Genomic DNA, 16932 nt, shown 5'->3' with positions numbered 1-16932 from the left:
CTCTCTGTGTCTCTCAAAAATAAACAAACATAGAAAAAAAATTAAAAAAGAAAGCTTGCTCTGGAAGTGAGCTGTGTCCCTTTGAGAGATGGTCTGGAAGCTTTAGGACAGTTCCGGATTTAGAACACAGCTTTATCAGTCTTTCCAGAGGCAGTGTGTTTAGATTACTGTTAAAAACGGGTTTGCGTTTCCCAAGTGAGGATGCTGGGGCTGGCACAGATGGGAGGCTGAGGGCTGAGATCCGGCCTCGGGCCTGAGTAATGCACTGGGCAGCGACTCCTGCGTGGACAGCGCCCAAGAGCAGAGAACAGTGGCAACTTGGCCTCCGCTGTGCCGGCCCCACTTCTCGGTGACTCATTGAACTTTCCTATGGGACAGTCCAGCCATGGCAAAGAGCAAGTCTCTTTTTCCACCCAGAAGCAGGGTGACTCAGGCCAGCCCGGAACAGCAGCTCCGGCCACTCACGCCTACCGCCGTCCACACCCCCGAGATTGCGTCACACAGCCAAGAGCACACAGAACGCACTCAATAAATGCTTACTGACTCACTAGCACTGTCCCGTAGGCCCTTCAAGACAGAATGAAGTCCCGCCCGAGGCATCCTCAGGAAGGGATTCCCCCCTTCATCAGGAAGCCAGCATTGGATTGTCACAGAGAAATGTAATTCAGCCTCCTCATCAATAGCATCCGCTCAGCTGTCCCATTTATTATTAGCAACAACGGTTGCCACCCAAATCCCAGCCACGACCAGCGTGTCCCCTTGGGCTCCCCTTTAACAGCCAGTCAAGTAAGCCATGAGATAATCACAGAGAGCCAGCGCTCAACCAAGGAAGTCACAGATTGGGCCCCAGGCTTTTGTTTGGATTCCACCTCTGTCCTCTCCACCTCCCAATATAGAAAACATCAGGCCTTCCTCTAGAAGGGCAAAGCAAGTCCTTGGGGGTGAACGCAGGAGGAGGTCTAAGGCAGCAGGAGCAGAAGAGAACAGAACCTGCAAGGTCAGCCTCAAGAAATCCTCCAGACGCCCCTCCTTGTTCACTTGGGTGTCAGCCCCTGCCCAGGCAACGGAGAAGCAGCCATGAAGGAGCACAGTGTGGGAGGCCACAGACCTCCATCTCGCTGCCCTGCGCCCTACCTCCATCTGGTCCACAGCAGCCCTACACCTGGATGCGGCCTTTCCCTGCAGACAAGCAGCCACCTGTTCTTTCCTTCTTGCTGTATCTCAGCTGGGGAGGTCTCCACCAGCACTGCCCCCTCTCCCTCATCCTCCCCCCGACCCTACTTGGGGAAGGGACACTCACTGCCACCCACCTGCTGCTCATAGGGTCCCTGCTAGGCAACCTGCCCTAGCTCTGAGCTCCTTTCTTCCCCTCCTGGAGACAGGATGTGTTTACATGTGAACGGCCTTTCCACAACCCCTGCCCAGGAGGTACCACACGCCCGCTGCTCACAGCACAGGACAGTGTCGTCTGAGCACCTGCGCCTGGGAGTGGGGCTGTGGTGGGGTAACGTGAGCCAGTCTGCAGAGCCTGGCAGAGCACCCAACACAGCATGCTCGTGCACGGTAGCAACTGTCTCCTTGTCCCTGCCTATCTGAATCTAGGACACACCAAAGAGGCAAAGGTGTGTCGACGGCAACAAGAGACATGGAAACAAGACAAGGATGGAGGAGAAGGTGCTCCTAGGAAAATGGGATGGAGAGACATGGGCTGGGTGGTGCTGGGGGAAGAGGGAAACAGAGCAAGCTTCTTGTCCCCATAGGCAAGGAAGACACTGCAAAAGAAAAGGATTTCTGCAGAGTTTTGTAAAGAGATTTTTGGAAGGTTGGGAGAGCTAAGGAACACAGAGCACACCCCCCACGGGGAGCCAGACAGGATATGTCCCATGGCTGCCTAGCCAGAGCACAAGTCTCACTGCTCTAACTCTGCTGCTGGCCTAGAGGTCCCCCTCCACAGCGCGGGCGGGGTGAGGGGGCCAGCTGGCCACCAGCCTAGCTGCCAAAGCCTGCGGAAAACGCTGGGGATGTTCCCCACAAGAAGACAAAGGGTAGGTTCGCTAGAATAGGAGATCCTCACAGGCAGGCCCTTGATTTCGTTCACTGCTATGTCCTTGGGCCTAGAATTGCCTGGCACATAGGAGATGCTCCAGGAACACGTGCTGAATGAGAGACTGATTACTCTGCCAAGCAAGCCAAGAACGAAGCAGGCGGTGGAGGCTGAGTCTTCGGCTTAGGAGTCTGGGCTAAAGAGGCCAGTGCTGATGCCAGTAAGTACTGTCTGCTCTTTGGCCACAGACTGTACCCCTCGTCCTGGACAGCCAACCCTACCCCCAACTGGCACCTCCAGTAAGTTGCATCCAGGCACAGGGAGTGCTCCATGCAAGCCTCCCTCCCCTTCTCTTATCCTACCTTCTTGCTCCTCTTTCCCTTCTTTGGGCTCCAATCCCACCAATTCACATTGAGCACAGCTCCTCGGCTGCTGGCGCCTGGAGACACTACTTCAGCTGTGTCATCTTGGGCCAGGAGCCTCCAGGGGTCTTTATTTACTATGACAACCGTGATGCAACAGAATTGCCTGAAGGGCTCGTTGAAAAACAGGTTTTGAGCCCCCGCCCCCCTACCCCCCCGCAAGCTTCTAATTCCTGGCCAGAAAAGCTCCATTTATAACAAGTTGCCAGGTGATACTGATACTCCTGGTCTAGAGACCACACTGAGAACCACTAACTTGTGGAATTCATTGTACTTAATGAAGGTGATGTGTGACAGGGACCAACCTGGCCAGAGCAGAGGTGGAACAGCATCAGGAAGAATGGGAAGATGGCTGGGTTCTTATGGAACATCTTAAAAATTAGGCAGAATTCTATTTAAATCTCCAAGGATTCAAAAATGCAAACGACTACAGGTACCAAGCAAGTAGCCTAAGAGTGAAGGGCTAAGTGAAAAGATTGATTCAATAATCAAAAAACTTCCCAAAAAGAAAAGTCCAGGATCAGATGGCAACATGGTAAATTCTAACAAACATTTCAAGAAGAATTACCACCTGGGCTCCATGCTGGGCTTAGAGCCTACTTAAAAAAAAAAAAAAAAAAAAGGAGGGGGGGAGGATGGGGGAGAAGAAGTGGGGAGGAAGGGGAGGAGGAGGAAGTAGAAGAATTACCACCAATCCTTCATAAACTCTTCCAGAATATATAAGAGGAGGGAACACTTCCTAACTCATTATCAAAACCATACAAAGAAACTACAAGGGTAGGAAACTACAGACCAGTATCCCTGCTGGATACAGACGCAAAAATCCTCAACAAAACAGTAGCAAACCAAATTGAACAGCGTGCCATATGCCATGACCACATGGGATTTATCCCAGGAATGCAAGGTTGGTCCAACATAAGAAAATCAATGTAATACATCATATTAATAGAATGGGGGGAGGGGGGGAGGGACACATGATCATCTCAACTAATACAGAAAGAGCACTTGACAAAACCCAATAATAAAAATACTCAGAAAACTAAAAATAGAAAGAAACTTCCTCAATATGATAAAGGACTTTTTTTTTTTTTATAAACCCAAGTCATGCTCAATGACACTGAAAGCATACTGAAAACTTATCCATAAGACCAGGAACCAAATAAGGATACCCACTCTCACCACTACTATTCAGTGTACTAAAAATTCTAGCCAAAGCAATTAGGTAAGAGAAAGAAATAAAAGGCATCCAAATTGGAAAGGAAGAAATAAAACAATCTCCATTTATAGATGACATGAACCAATATGGAAAAATCCAAAGAATACACACACACACACACACACACACACACACACACACACATACACACACACACGCACATGCACACGTTACTAAAGCTAATAAAGGACACTTAAAACCGTTTGTTACAAGCTCAACAAACAATATTCAGTTGTTTTTATATATGAGCAATGAGAAATCTGAAAAGAAAATTAAGAAAACCATTCCATTTACAGTAGCATTTTTAAAAATCTACTATAGGGGCGCCTGGGTGGCTCAGTCGGTTAAGCGTCCGACTTCGGCTCAGGTCATGATCTCGCAGTCCATGAGTTCGAGCCCCGCGTCGGGCTCTGTGCTGATCTCTCAGAGCCTGGGGCCTGTTTCAGATTCTGTGTCTCCCTCTCTCTCTGCCCCTCCCCCGTTCATGCTCTGTCTCTCTCTGTCTCAAAAATAAATAAACATTTTTAAAAAATCTACTATAATTTTACCAAGGGGGTGAAATATTTGTACCCTGAAAACTACAAAACAGTGACGAAAGAAATTTAAAACGACATAAATAAATGGTACGACATCCCTTGCTCATGGGTTGGAAGACAATATTCTTAAAATAGCAATACTACCCAAAGCAATCTAGAATGCAACCTCTATTAGAATCCCACTTGGATTCTTTGTAGAAATTGAAAAGCTGATCCTACAGCTGATCTGGAAACTGAAGGGAAAACATTCTGCCAAAACATTTTTTTTTGCAGTACGATTGAGTTACATTAGTTTCAGGTGTACCACAGTGATTTGACTAGTTTACACACTTTGCTATGTTCACCAACAAGAGTAGCTACCACCTGTCCTGATACCTCACTATCACTACAATGTCACTGACTGTATTCTTTATGCTGTTGTCCTTTATCCCCATGAGTTACTCATTCCACAACTAGAAGCCTGTATCTCCCACTCCCCTTCACCCATTTTGCCCAATCCTCCAAACCCCTCCCAAAACTGATGGCAACCATTAGTTTGCTCTATGTATTCATTAGTCCGATTCTGCCCTTTGTTTACTCATTTGGGATTTTTCAGATTCCGCTTATGAGTAAAATCATCTGTATTTGTCTTTCTCAGTCTGACATTTCACTTAGCACTATACCCTCTAGGTCCATCCATGTTGTCTCAAATGGCACAATCTCATCCTTATGGCTACATGATATTCCACTGAATACATATATACCACATCTTCCTTATCCATTTGTTAACAGACATGCCGTTTTCACATCTTGGCTGTATTGTAACTAATGTGGCAATGAACACAGGGGTGCATGTATCTTTTCAAATTAGTGTTTTCATATTCTTCTTCATGGTGGATTTGCCGGATCATATGGTAATTCTACTTTTAATTTTTTGAGGAACTTCCACTGTTTTCCACAGTGGCCTCACCAATTTACATCCACACTACCAGTATATGAGGATTCATCTTTCCCCACATCCTTGCCAACACTTAGTATTTGTAGCCATTCTAGCATGTGTAAAGTGACATCTCATTGTGGTTTTAATTTGCATCTTCCTGATGATGAGTGAAGTTGAGCATCTTTTCATGTGTCTGCTGACCATCTGCATATGTTCTTTGGAGAAATATCTGTTCAGGTTCTCTGCCTGTTTTTTAACCAGACTGTCGGATATGAGTGGTTTGTTTGTTTGTCTGTTTGTTTTTTTATTTGAGAGGCTGGGGTGGGGGAAGCATGACTAGGGGAGAGGGACAGGGAGAGAGAATCCCGAGCAAGCTCCACGCTCAGCACAGGCCAGACATGGGGTTCGATCCCACAACCCTGGGATCATGACCTGAACTGAAATCAAGGGCCAGACGCTCAACTGACTGAACCACTGGGTGGGTTTTTTTAATTTCTGGTGTTGAGTTGTGTAAGTTCTTTTGGATATTAACCCCTTATCAGATATATCATTTGAAAATTATCTTCTCTCATTCACTAAACTGTCTTTCTGTTTTGTTGATGGTTTCCTTTGCTGTGCAAAAGATTTTTTATTTTGATGTCATCCCAATAGCTTATTTTTGCTTTTGTTTCCCTTGCCATAGGAGACATGTCTAGAAAAATGTTGCTATGGTCAACGTCAGAGAAATTACTGCCCGTGTACTCTTCTAGGCTTTTTATGGTTGCAGGTCTCACAGTAGGTCTTTAATCCATTTTGAGTTTATTTTTGTGTATTCTGTAAGAAAGTGGTCCAGTTTCATTCTTTTACATATAGCTGTCCAATTTTCCCAACACTATTAAAGAGACAGTCTTTTCTCCATTGTGTATTCTTGCCTCCTTTATCATAGATTAATTGACCATGTAAGTGTGGGTTTATTTCTGGACTCTCTTCTGTTCCATTGATCTATGTGTCTATTTTTTCTGCCAGTACCATACTGTTTTGATTACTACAGCTCTGTAGTATATCTTGAAATCTGGAATTGTGATACCTCTAGTTATGTTCTTCTTTTTCAAGATTGCTTTGGCTATTTGGAGTCTTTTGTGGTTGCATACAAATTTTAGAATTATTTGTTCTAGCTTTGTGAAGAATGTCGTTGGTATCTTGGTAGGGATTGAATTTAATCTGCAGATTCCTTTGGGTAATAAGGACATCTTAACAATATTAATTCTTCCAATCCATAAGCATGGAATATCTTTCCATCTGTTTGTGTCATCTTTAATTTCTTTCACCGATGTTTTATAGTTTTTGGAGGACTTTCACCTCCTTGGTTAAGTTTATTCCTAGGTATTTCATTCTTTTGGTTCAATTGTAAATGGGATTGTTTACTTAAATTCTCTGCTACTTTGTTATTAGAGTATAGAAACGCTATCAATTTCTGGGTATTAATTTTGTATCCTGTGACTTTACTGAATTCATTTATTACTTCTAGTAGTTTTTTGGTGGAGTCTTTAGAATTTTCTTTGTATAATATGTCATCTGCAAATAGTGACAATTTAACTTCTTTACCACTTTGTATACTTTTTTTTTTTTTTGTCTGATTGCTATGGCTAGAATTTCAGTACTATGTCAAATAAAAGTGTCAAGATAGGACATCCTTGTCTTATTCCTGGTTGTAAAGGAAAACCTCTCAGTTTTCCACTACTGAGCATGATGTCAGCTGTGGGTTTTCATATTTCTCTATTATATTGAGGGATTTTTATCCTTCTTTTTGTTGATGTGGTTTATCACACTGACTGATTTGCGATTATTGAACTATCCTTGCATCTCCAGAATAAATCCCACTTGATTGCGGCGAATGATCTTTTTAATGTATTGCTGTATGCAGTTTGCTAATATTTTGCTGAGGATTTTTGAATCTATGTTTACCGGGGGTACTGGCCTATGGATTTCTTGTGGTGTCTCTGGCTGGTTTTGGCATCAGGATAATGCTGGCCTTGTACAATGTATTTGGAAGCTTTCCTTCCTCTTCTACTTTTTTGGAATAGTTTGAGGAATACAGGTATTAACTCTGATTTGGCCAAATCAGCCCACAAGACATAAGTTCCAAGCTCTGCCTTGTACAATAGGAAGCCAATAGGAATGTCCCTGAGCTGGAAAATGGGATGATGTAGGCAAAATTTTAGCAAGCCCCAAGGTGTCCTCTGTTGGGCACCCATGATGCACCAGGCACTGAACCAAGCACTTCACAAATGCCACGACAGAAGCCTCACAAGTGCCCAGGGAGTGGGTGAGAGGGTGGGAGGGTCAGAGCGGTTAAGCGACCTGCCCAGAGTAAACACCCAGTAAAGGCAGAACCCAGATTCAAGTCCAGATCTATCAGGGTTTGCCAACTCCACATCTCACGCACATGTCCGATGGGCATCTCAGACTTCACAAGCCCCAACGGAACTCCTGTTAATGTTCTTCTTCGAAAGCCTTCCTCCACCCATCCTGAAGCTCAGGACAAATCTCCAGGGTCATCACTGGATTCTTTATCCCTCATCCCTCACCCCCAATCTGACTGCAAGTCCACTGTCAAAATACATCCCAAGTCTGAGCACTTCTCCGCATCCACCCTGCCTCCACCAGGTCTCACTGTCCCTCAGCAGGACCATGCAGCAGCCTCCACACCAGAGCCTCCCTAATCAGCTCCCCATGTGATAGCCACATGGTCTTTCTGAAAGATAAAGCAGACGACACTGGTCCCCAGCTTAAAACCCTCCAATAGGGGTGCCTGGGTGGCTCAGTCAATTGTCAACTCTTGGTTGGGCTCAGGTCATGATCTCACGGTTCATGAGACCAAGCCCCACATTCCGCTCTGTGCTGACAGAGTGAAGCCTGCTTGGGATTCTCTCTCTCTCTCTCTCTCTCTCTCTCTCTCTCAAAATAAATAAGTAAACTTAAAAACTCCAACATACCACTCCACACCCCTGCCAAGGTGCAGGGGGTTCAGGCCATTTCTGTTTAGTAACAGGGTCACCAGGCTCACCCCCTGTCCTGGAGCTAGCAGTGGCACGGCCTCAGACTTGGGAGACGCCTTAGCCCTACCCCCAAACAAGCGTCCTGTCACTGCCCACACTCATCCCTAAACTGTCACCCTCAGCTCTCCTAGAGAAAGGAGGGTAACACGGCCCACTCCAGCCCACAGCAGACAGATCTGTGAGTGAGGAGGAGCCCAGCAGTCCCGCTCTCAACCAGTCAATCTAGGACCCCCATGTTCCCTAGGACGGTACAAAGGTCCTGGCACAGCAGAAACAAGGGATCCACGGAGCCTTCAAGGACAATCTGGCTTTGGCAGGAGAGGACCTTGACTCCTCACGCCAGCCAGGAACATTGCACACACGCCACTACCTAGTGCACACTGACTGCACGGCTCAGGGGCTCCGTGACAGGACGCAGGGCCCCTGCCAGGGCCATCCGGGGCGCCACAGCACAAAGGGGAGAGGGGGCTGGACCTACAGGGCAGGCCTGGCCAGCTCCGAGTGTGCACAGCCAGGCAGAAGCCCAGCAAGAGAGTCCCTCCTCCCTCCCTCACCTGGGCACCCGACCTGCAGCCGGCCGTGGGGCCCCTCAGGCTCCGGCACAGCGCCTACAATCCTTGTCAGACTTGCACAGAGATGAGTCCCGCCCGGTCCCCTGCCGGGACCCCATCTCAGATCTCCAGGCCAGGGAGGAAAGGCTCTTGTCCCCAACTCTGTCCCGCGGCCTCCCACAACCCCCTCCACACACATAGTCCCCACTGTCCCTGATCTTTGTCCCTCCTTCCCCTGAGTGACAGGTGGCTTCCATGCCCCATGGTAGGCCAAGAGCCACCAGGGACTCCCTGCCAGGCAAAAGGAGAAGGGGGTCTGGCTGCTCGGGCAGCAGGGCCTGGCCAGGCACTCCTCCACAGCCTGGGACACTCACCAAAAGATTCTTCAAGAAATCCATCATCTTCTACCCGTGCCTTCCCCTGCAATTTGGAGGGGCCCTGTCTGTCTGCCTGAGCACCACTGTAGCTGTTGCTGCCACAACCCCAGCAGCTGGGCTGCTGACGTTGGACAACTTCCTTAAGATCAAACAAGGAACTGCAGGATTTGGGTGTCCGCCCGGAGCTGTTATTCCACATTGGCTAGCCCTGACCTTTGACCCCTCCTCTGCCAGTGCCGTTTTCCTGGGAACCCAGGGCTGGTGGTCATGTGTCATAAGAGCAAGGGGTGCCTCCCAAGGGATGCATCCTGCCAGCAGGTTGTAAGAGGAGGCCCACTTGGGGGCCTGGGGGATGGAAGGCAGGACTCCCCATGCACGGGGCCTCAATGTTCTCATCTGTGAACTGGGAAGCCCTATATATATGGAGAGTAAGAACAAAGTAAAAGAAAGACAGCAGGTGTCTGCGACTTTAAAGGCATTCTCGTGAACCCCACAGACCCTGAAACGTCGTCCTACTCAAAGGTTTGAAGCCACACCTGAAAAAGTAAGTGGCTCCTTTCCAGATGGGGCTTGTACGAGGACGGCAGAGGCACAGCAAACTGCTTTCTTTCAAAAAGAGCCTGAGGGGTTTGTTTGTTTGTTTGTTTGTTTGTTTGTTTGTTTGTTTGTTTTTAGAATCATTACATGCATTTCTTCGGTTAAAAAACAAAAATTTTAATGTGCTTCCAAAAAGAGAGCAGTCCTCATGACCTATGGTTATCCCATAAGAAAAATTAAAAACAAATAAAGCAAATGGCTTGGACAGATACACTTGGCCTCCACAGCTCAGGGCCCAGAGGCGCCAGAGTGCTGTGCCATTAATAAGAACGCAAGTGTGGGGAGCGAGGAGCCAGGCCCCGGAGCTCAGCCCAGGGCTCACCTGGGTCTCAGAGTCTCTTTCTAATACTAATAAACATATTACATTTATATCCACCCACAACCCCCGGTCCCATTCCAGCTTTGGGCAGAAAGCAATGTCCCTGGCTCAGAAGGAGAACAATGAATTTTTTTAATCCCTCCAAAAAAGGCGGTGTGGTGTGGGGTAGCTCCGGACTTGGTGTGTGGCAGACAAGGTCCTAACTCGTGGCTCTGCTGCTATAAGCTGTCACTCACCTTCTGAGACTTAGTGTCCATATCTGTAAAATGGACAGAGCTGACCCACTTGGCAAGGTGTTTTAGAACAGGATTGGGGTGTATATACTGTGTCCCATGGAGGACGAAACACAAAGACCTTCAGCCTTTTAGTTGGTAGCATGAAAAGTACCCCAGCACCTGCTCAGCCCCACCCAAGAAGCTGATCTGGTCCCTGCCTTCCCTCCCCAGCCCAGCCCCACCATGCGCCTGCTTGAGCTTCAGGAAATGTCCCCAGGGGTTGGAGGAGGGCACAGCTCAGTTGAGGTCAGAGAAGGTCCTGGCATGGGTCCATCCCTGGGGGCTTGAAGTGACACTGGAAGTCGTAAGGGGTGGGGGGGAGAAGGGCAGGGTTCTAGGATGTGCACACAGTTGTAGGAGGCACGAGCTAGGGAGAGCCCTGGCTGCAGAGAAGGCTGCCAATGTCCCTTCCAACTCTTAAGACTTTGATAGATAACCAGTCTCCCTGCCCCTGGGGAAAGGTACCCAGAGTAAGGCTCCTGCCTCTTCAACATCCTCCCTGCTCCCTCCTGCACCTGCTTCCGGCTCATCTGCATTCCTGCTCGGAGCCAATGAGTCATTTAGCTGAGCCCTCACCCCGCCCTGCCACACCCACTCCTGCAGGCCAGCTCCCCAGGACACCCTCCCCAGAATACTTCTGCAACCCCCCTGCCACAGCACCCCAGCGCCCAGGGAGCCTCGTGGTCCAATCCCCTGCCTCTGCACAGGAATGCATTCAGAGGCAGCAGCAGTGAGGAAGGAGACAGGGAACTAACTGATCCCCTCTGAGCCAAGCACTGGCTTCAGGCAGGGCACCCAGTGAAGATCAGCCTCAGTCCCTTCTCTTACCTGCTCCCCTCTATTTGGTTGACTCCTACTTGCCCTTGAAGCCTTAGCTTGCAAATCACCTCTTCTAGGAAGCCTTCCTGGCTTCTACCCCTCCCCCAGATGGTACACCCACAGCATCCTGCATATGCCCTATGGAATCACTTCTTGCTCTGTATTTTAATTTGTTTGTCGCCATCACCCCCCCACCCACCGAATTCATCTGTAATCTCAGCACCTGGCACACAGGTGCTCAACAAATACTTGCTGAATGAATAATCAAATAAAAGAACTGAGTTCCATCTAGTGACTAAGAGAATCACCTAAGTAAATAATCACAACCCAATAAAAGAGGGGCAGTAATGGGGATAAGCCAATGCCTGCATGGATGCACAGAGGAGTGGGCAACAGCTATGCTACAAAGGAAGGACTTTCCAGAAAGGAGTTACTCTCCCCATTTCGCAGTAAGACCACAGCGATACAAGAAAATCAAGTCCTGAACCTAAGGATGCACAGTGGTAGAGCAGGAGTCAAGATCCAGGCCTAGGATTGGTTCCCACTACCTCCCATTTGATAATCTTCCCTTACGATAATCTAGTTGGGGAGGAGGTGGAAAATGAAGCTCAGAGAGGTTAACTGACCTGCTTAGGGTCACACAGCCTGTGAGGAGCAGAGCCAAGTGTACCAGGTGAAAGAGGGGATAAGGTGGGAGAGAATGGAGAGGAAGAAGGGGAAAGGGTGGGGGGAAAGGTGTCTGCCTTTGCTAAACTCCAGAGGGCAGGAAAGAGGCTGTGGGCAAGGAGGCCCACAGCGCCTGGCAGGATCATGAGCAGCGGTGGCAACAGGACCACACCCTGGTGGCCTCTCCAGAGGGACAGGCAGGGCCGAGACAATGAGTCCTGAGGACAGCAAAGCACAGAAGAAGGAACGAGGGCCAGGGAGACAAACAGCCATGCTGGTGGAAGAAAACTACCCACTGACCACGGGGAGGTCCGCGGGGGGGGGGGCCGGGGGGGGGAGATTAAGGTCTGAGCAAAACTCCCCTCTGTCATATTAGCCTCCTGTATCTTTGAAATGGGACCTCTCTTCCTTCTACACCAGAAAATCCACTATTAAGGATGCCCAACGGGGGCACCTAGGTGGCTCAATCAGTTAAGCTTCCAACTTCAGTTCAGGTCATGATCTCATGGTTCGTGGGTTCAAGCCCACATCGGGCTCTGTGCTGAAAGCTCAGAGCCTGGAGCCTGCTTCGGATTCTTTGTCTCCCCCTCTCTCTGTGCAACTCCCCCAGTCATTCTCTCTGTCTCTCTGTCTCTCTCTGTCTCTCTCTCTCAAAATAAATAAACATTTTTAAAAACCTTTTAAAGGATGTCCAATGGTAATAATTTGATTACGAAATATCCTGCCTGTAGCAAGTTCACCTGGACCAGCACACTTTCCTTCCCTACCTGGAATTTTTCAATAGCAGCTGTGGTCCCAGAGAAAGAGCACCAGAGTGGGAGTCAGACAGACCAGCATCCAAATCCTAGCATAGCCACTGGCCAGCTATGTGACCTTGAGCCCCATTTTCTTCATTTGTAAAACTGGAATGATGATCCCCACCTTCCCGGGTGCTTCTGATGAAATGAGATGACAAACGTACATGTGCCTAACACAAGGACAGCAACTGATCAACAACATCTGCCAACTCTGAATCTGTCGAGTTTATAGACTACCTTCGTGATGGGAGCAGGTGACATTTACGGGGCTCTTGTTTTATGTGCCAGGTCCTGGACTCCAATCCTCATGACCACCTCGGAGGCCGTCACTATTATTATCCCCACTCTACATGTGTGGAAACTGAGTCTGAGAGAAGAAATAACTAGGTCAACAGCCAGCATCGGCGAGACAAATACAGTCAGCCTCCAGAGTCCAAGTTCTGAACCAGCACTCTAACAGGGCCCGGGGGCATTGTTGGGATCAGCTGGTGGGTATACACGCAGCAGAAGGCTCGGGGTCCAAATCCCACCTGTCCTTCCCTAAAATCTTTCTGAAAGCCCTCAGCCAGAATTCCCATAGCACCTGACTTGATTTGGGTACATACCATATCCTGTTTCCTCCTAATGGCTAGGTGACTGGCTGATCTTCCCTCTCAATTAAAAACTCCTTGGGGCGCCTGGGTGGCGCAGTCCGTTAAGCGTCCGACTTCAGCCAGGTCACGATCTCGCGGTCCGTGAGTCCGAGCCCCACGTCGGGCTCTGGGCTGATGGCTCAGAGCCTGGAGCCTGTTTCCGATTCTGTGTCTCCCCCTCTCTCTGCCCCTCCCCCGTTCATGCTCTGTCTCTCTCTGTCCCAAAAAATAAATAAAAAACGTTGAAAAAAAAAATTTTAAAAACTCCTGGCAGGCAGAAGCTATGTCTATATACACCAGATTTCATCAAACCCAAAAATGACCTCCATTGTAAGATACACATTATTTTATGTATCACTAACAAAGCAAAAACACCACCGGCCACAAACTCTGGCATGCATTGGTAGTGAGATGCAGCCTGGTTTCACAGACGTGAAATGGGGGGTTTGTGGGGGAGTGTTATCTTAGAAGCGATGAAATACAGTAGTAGCTGCACAGTAATTATTTGTACTCAGTAATTATTTCTTGGGGTAGCAGAAAGAATACTAAACTTGAAATCACAAGCCTCAAGTCAGTGTCTTACCAGCTGGCTAAGAGGAGTGCTACATGTACCTCTCTAAAATTCAATTTTCTCATCTATGAAGTCGGGGAAAGAATTCTTCCCTTCCAGGGTACTTGTGAGAACCAGAAGCGTTCAAGAAAATGCTTCATAAACTGTAAAGCACTGTCCCAGCTAAAGTATAAGCAGGATGTACAGTGGATGATGAACACCATCAGTGGTTACAACCAAGGCGGGGAGGCCCTGTGGGTGTTTGCAAAGGGCACTGCCTTGGGGGAATCCAGGCCCATTTTCCAGGAAACAACTGAGGCTCCTGCTTCCAAGATGTCCCTACCTTGGAACAAGGGCATGGCACTTGTTCCCAGGCCTGCACTGGTTAAGGAATTGTGAAGTCTACACAGTAGAGGCTCTCCAAGCCAGCCTTTGGGGTGCCGGTCTAGTCTGCGGCCTGAAACTCTGAGGCTTCCGAACAAAGGTGGGCTCAGGTTCAGGTCCAAGGCTCCCAGTGGGGGACTGGGCAAACAGCTGTGTAAATCTCATCGGGTTATCAAGTTATAGGCCTGCAAAGGGTGAGCCGGGCTGTCAGGCAGCAGCCTACACGCAGGAAAGTGAGGGAGTCAGCCTGGCTGTGGTCTCACCGGTGGCCACACTGTGGCCCTCTGTTTCTATCCTGAGGAATAGGAAATATAGCAGCCCTGAGGCTGAGAGGGTGGGAGCAAAGGGCAGCGTTGGCCTCCAGGAAAACCTCTGCTTTCCCCCAAGTCTTCTTGTCCCTGGAAATGCAAAGTGCCCTGAGCTCCGTGGCATTTCTCTCTCCTAATTGCCACTGGTGGGTGGGTGTCTGGCTGGGTGTCGGAGACGTGGCTCCCCCCTCCATCACTCTTTGGTGGTCTTTGTTCCCCAGGCAAGGTACCTGCACAAACCAGGGCACCTTCCAGCTCACCCTCTCCCTGTACGCTTCCTTCCCCTCTCCCTCTCTCCCCTCTCCCTCTCTCCCCTCTCCCTCCTGCCCACTTTCCTGCTGGCTCTCTGAGAGCAGAAACTGCAGCCGTGCTGCCCAGCACACCTGGACTCTGGGTTTGTAGAGAGGACGGCGGAAGCCTTCTGTACCCTGCCTCTCCCCCTCGCCCTCCACTGAGTAAGTTTTAAGAACCAGGCACTCCTGACCCAGTGCCAACGGGCAGCCTCCCCCGGTCCTGGCCTTGACCTGTACCTGCGAGAAAGGAGAGGCTGCAGAGGCTGCCACTGGGCTCACCCATTCAGAGAGAAGCCAGCCCAGCCGCGACACGGGACCTGCACCCTCCCCAGCAGACCCTGCTCCCCTTCGCTTATCTCAGGAGCTGTCCCCTGCCCTCCCATGAGAGTGTCCCTGCCCTCCTGGCAGGCTAGCACTACCTCGGGGAACCATGAACACACCCAGCTACCACCAGGGAGAGTGTCCTCATCCTGCCGGTCTCTTGGCTGTGACCAGAGCTCAGCTCACTTATCTCCAAAATAAAGACTCCTCCTGGTCTCACTCCCTAAGTCACTCTGAAGCTTGAGGCAAGACCGAGTTGAGGGACACCAACTTCACACCATTTCTAAAGTAGGAGGCACCGTCCACCACGACATATGCCACACATCAACCAGCCTTCTCAACAGGCCTCTCCTAGCTCTGTGCCTCAGTTTCCACTCTCACTCAGAGTGTACAGGAGCCGCCCTCCCCACCACTGGGGCCAAGCGGTCACCCCAGAGGCACCTGGCTGCTCCCAGAGCCCTCATCCCTGGGAGGTGCTTCCAGCTGTACAACCGCTGCTCTGAGACCAAGAAGAAAAAAGAAGCTCTCCACCCCCCATGCCCACACCAGCACTGTTACTAAGTGGCAAGAGCGAGGTTTAGAGATTACCTAAGTCAGAATTGCAATTATCCAGGCTCTTCCTGTTAACACTGCCCTCCATCCAGGGCAACAGATCCCTGGGATTTGGCTGAAGTCAGTCCCTTGCCTAGCACAGAGCAGGTTCTCATCAGATGCACTGGACTGAAAACGGAATAAATCAATACGTGTGTTTGTGCCGCTGGGTTTGGCTAAGCGAAGGGCAGTATCAGAAAAGAAGTCATAGGAGATGGGTAACTTTGGGGGCTCGTGTTCCCAGTATGCCTGAGAGATGCCATCTGAGTCATCTCACCTCAGCCCTGGTGGCCCCTAAAAGGCCCAACTGTCTCCTCCCCGGAGGGAGAAGGCAGAAGGAAGTCTGGGGGGCTCCACCCCCCTCCTTGCTGAGGGTTTCGTTTCAGGCTAACCTGCAGGAAGGGGACATCTGCAAATTGCATGTTCTTTCCCTTCCCCATCTTCCAATTAATGATTACCTAAATAAATGCTTCGGTCCCGAGCGACTCGAACAGCCCCCGAGCTCCAACAGCCTAATTATACACACACAGCCACGTGGGGACGTTGACACTGAACAGCTCTTTCCCATAAACCATATGTCAAGTTACACGATTGTCCCGCCTGCTTTTGCCAGCTGAGGCTGATGAACGGGTACTGGGGCAAATGCAGGCCCTTGTAAGATCGGGGCGGGGCCGTTGGGCTGCCCACCTCAGGCCCAGCTGTCCTGGCTGGGGGGCAGCAGCGGGCTACAAAGACACCACACCCACATGGGGTCCTGCAGCATCCACCTCCCACACAGACGCCCCAAACAAAGGAACTACAACAAAGAACAGCCCAAATGTTCACATCCGCCATACACCCACCCCCCAACACACACACACACACACACACACACACACACACACACGGTACACACTCACTCATGCAAACACACACAGGCTTGGTCCTCTGGGGTTTGTGGGCCCCCAAGGTGAGGACCATTAGCCAGCTGCACACACCCTCCTGCAATAAACAGTTGTATCTGTTGCTGTTTCTAATTTGCCTGCCCAGTGGTCCCCTCCTCAAAAGCAGACAACAAAGGAGGCACGCAGAGTGAAGGAGGACCAAGTCGAAGACCTCAGCCTTCTTCTCGCAATCCAATTCCTTTTCTACCAAAAGATCTGTGTATCCAGTGGATACGCTGGAAGCAGTGTGGGCGCCTGGCTCAGAGGGCTAGTGCCACCTTCCAGACCTCACACTGAGGCTGCACGCAGGGCAGGACTGACACAGCAGATGAGCGGGCCACGCAGGGAACATGG

General features: G+C 49.7%; 1 protein-coding gene and 1 long non-coding RNA gene across 6 annotated transcripts in view; both read right to left on the bottom strand.

Annotated features, from left to right (window-relative positions):
* The window catches only part of RAP1GAP2 (RAP1 GTPase activating protein 2), a 188516-nt gene that overhangs the window by 69253 nt on the left and 102331 nt on the right, over positions 1–16932 (bottom strand). The window lies entirely within an intron of this gene.
* On the bottom strand, positions 4558–16221 carry LOC121017343 (uncharacterized). Its single transcript, XR_005784730.1, has 3 exons — positions 16211–16221; positions 12138–12141; positions 4558–4716 (listed from the first exon to the last, which is right to left on the bottom strand). It is a non-coding gene; the product is annotated as an uncharacterized LOC121017343 (long non-coding RNA).

The sequence above is a fragment of the Herpailurus yagouaroundi genome, unplaced genomic scaffold, assembly GCF_014898765.1.
Source record: "Herpailurus yagouaroundi ecotype Mexico unplaced genomic scaffold, PumYag 215, whole genome shotgun sequence".
Lineage (NCBI taxonomy): Eukaryota > Metazoa > Chordata > Mammalia > Carnivora > Felidae > Herpailurus > Herpailurus yagouaroundi.
The sequence above is the reverse complement of the archived record's forward strand: the minus strand, read 5'-3'. Positions and strand labels throughout refer to the sequence as shown.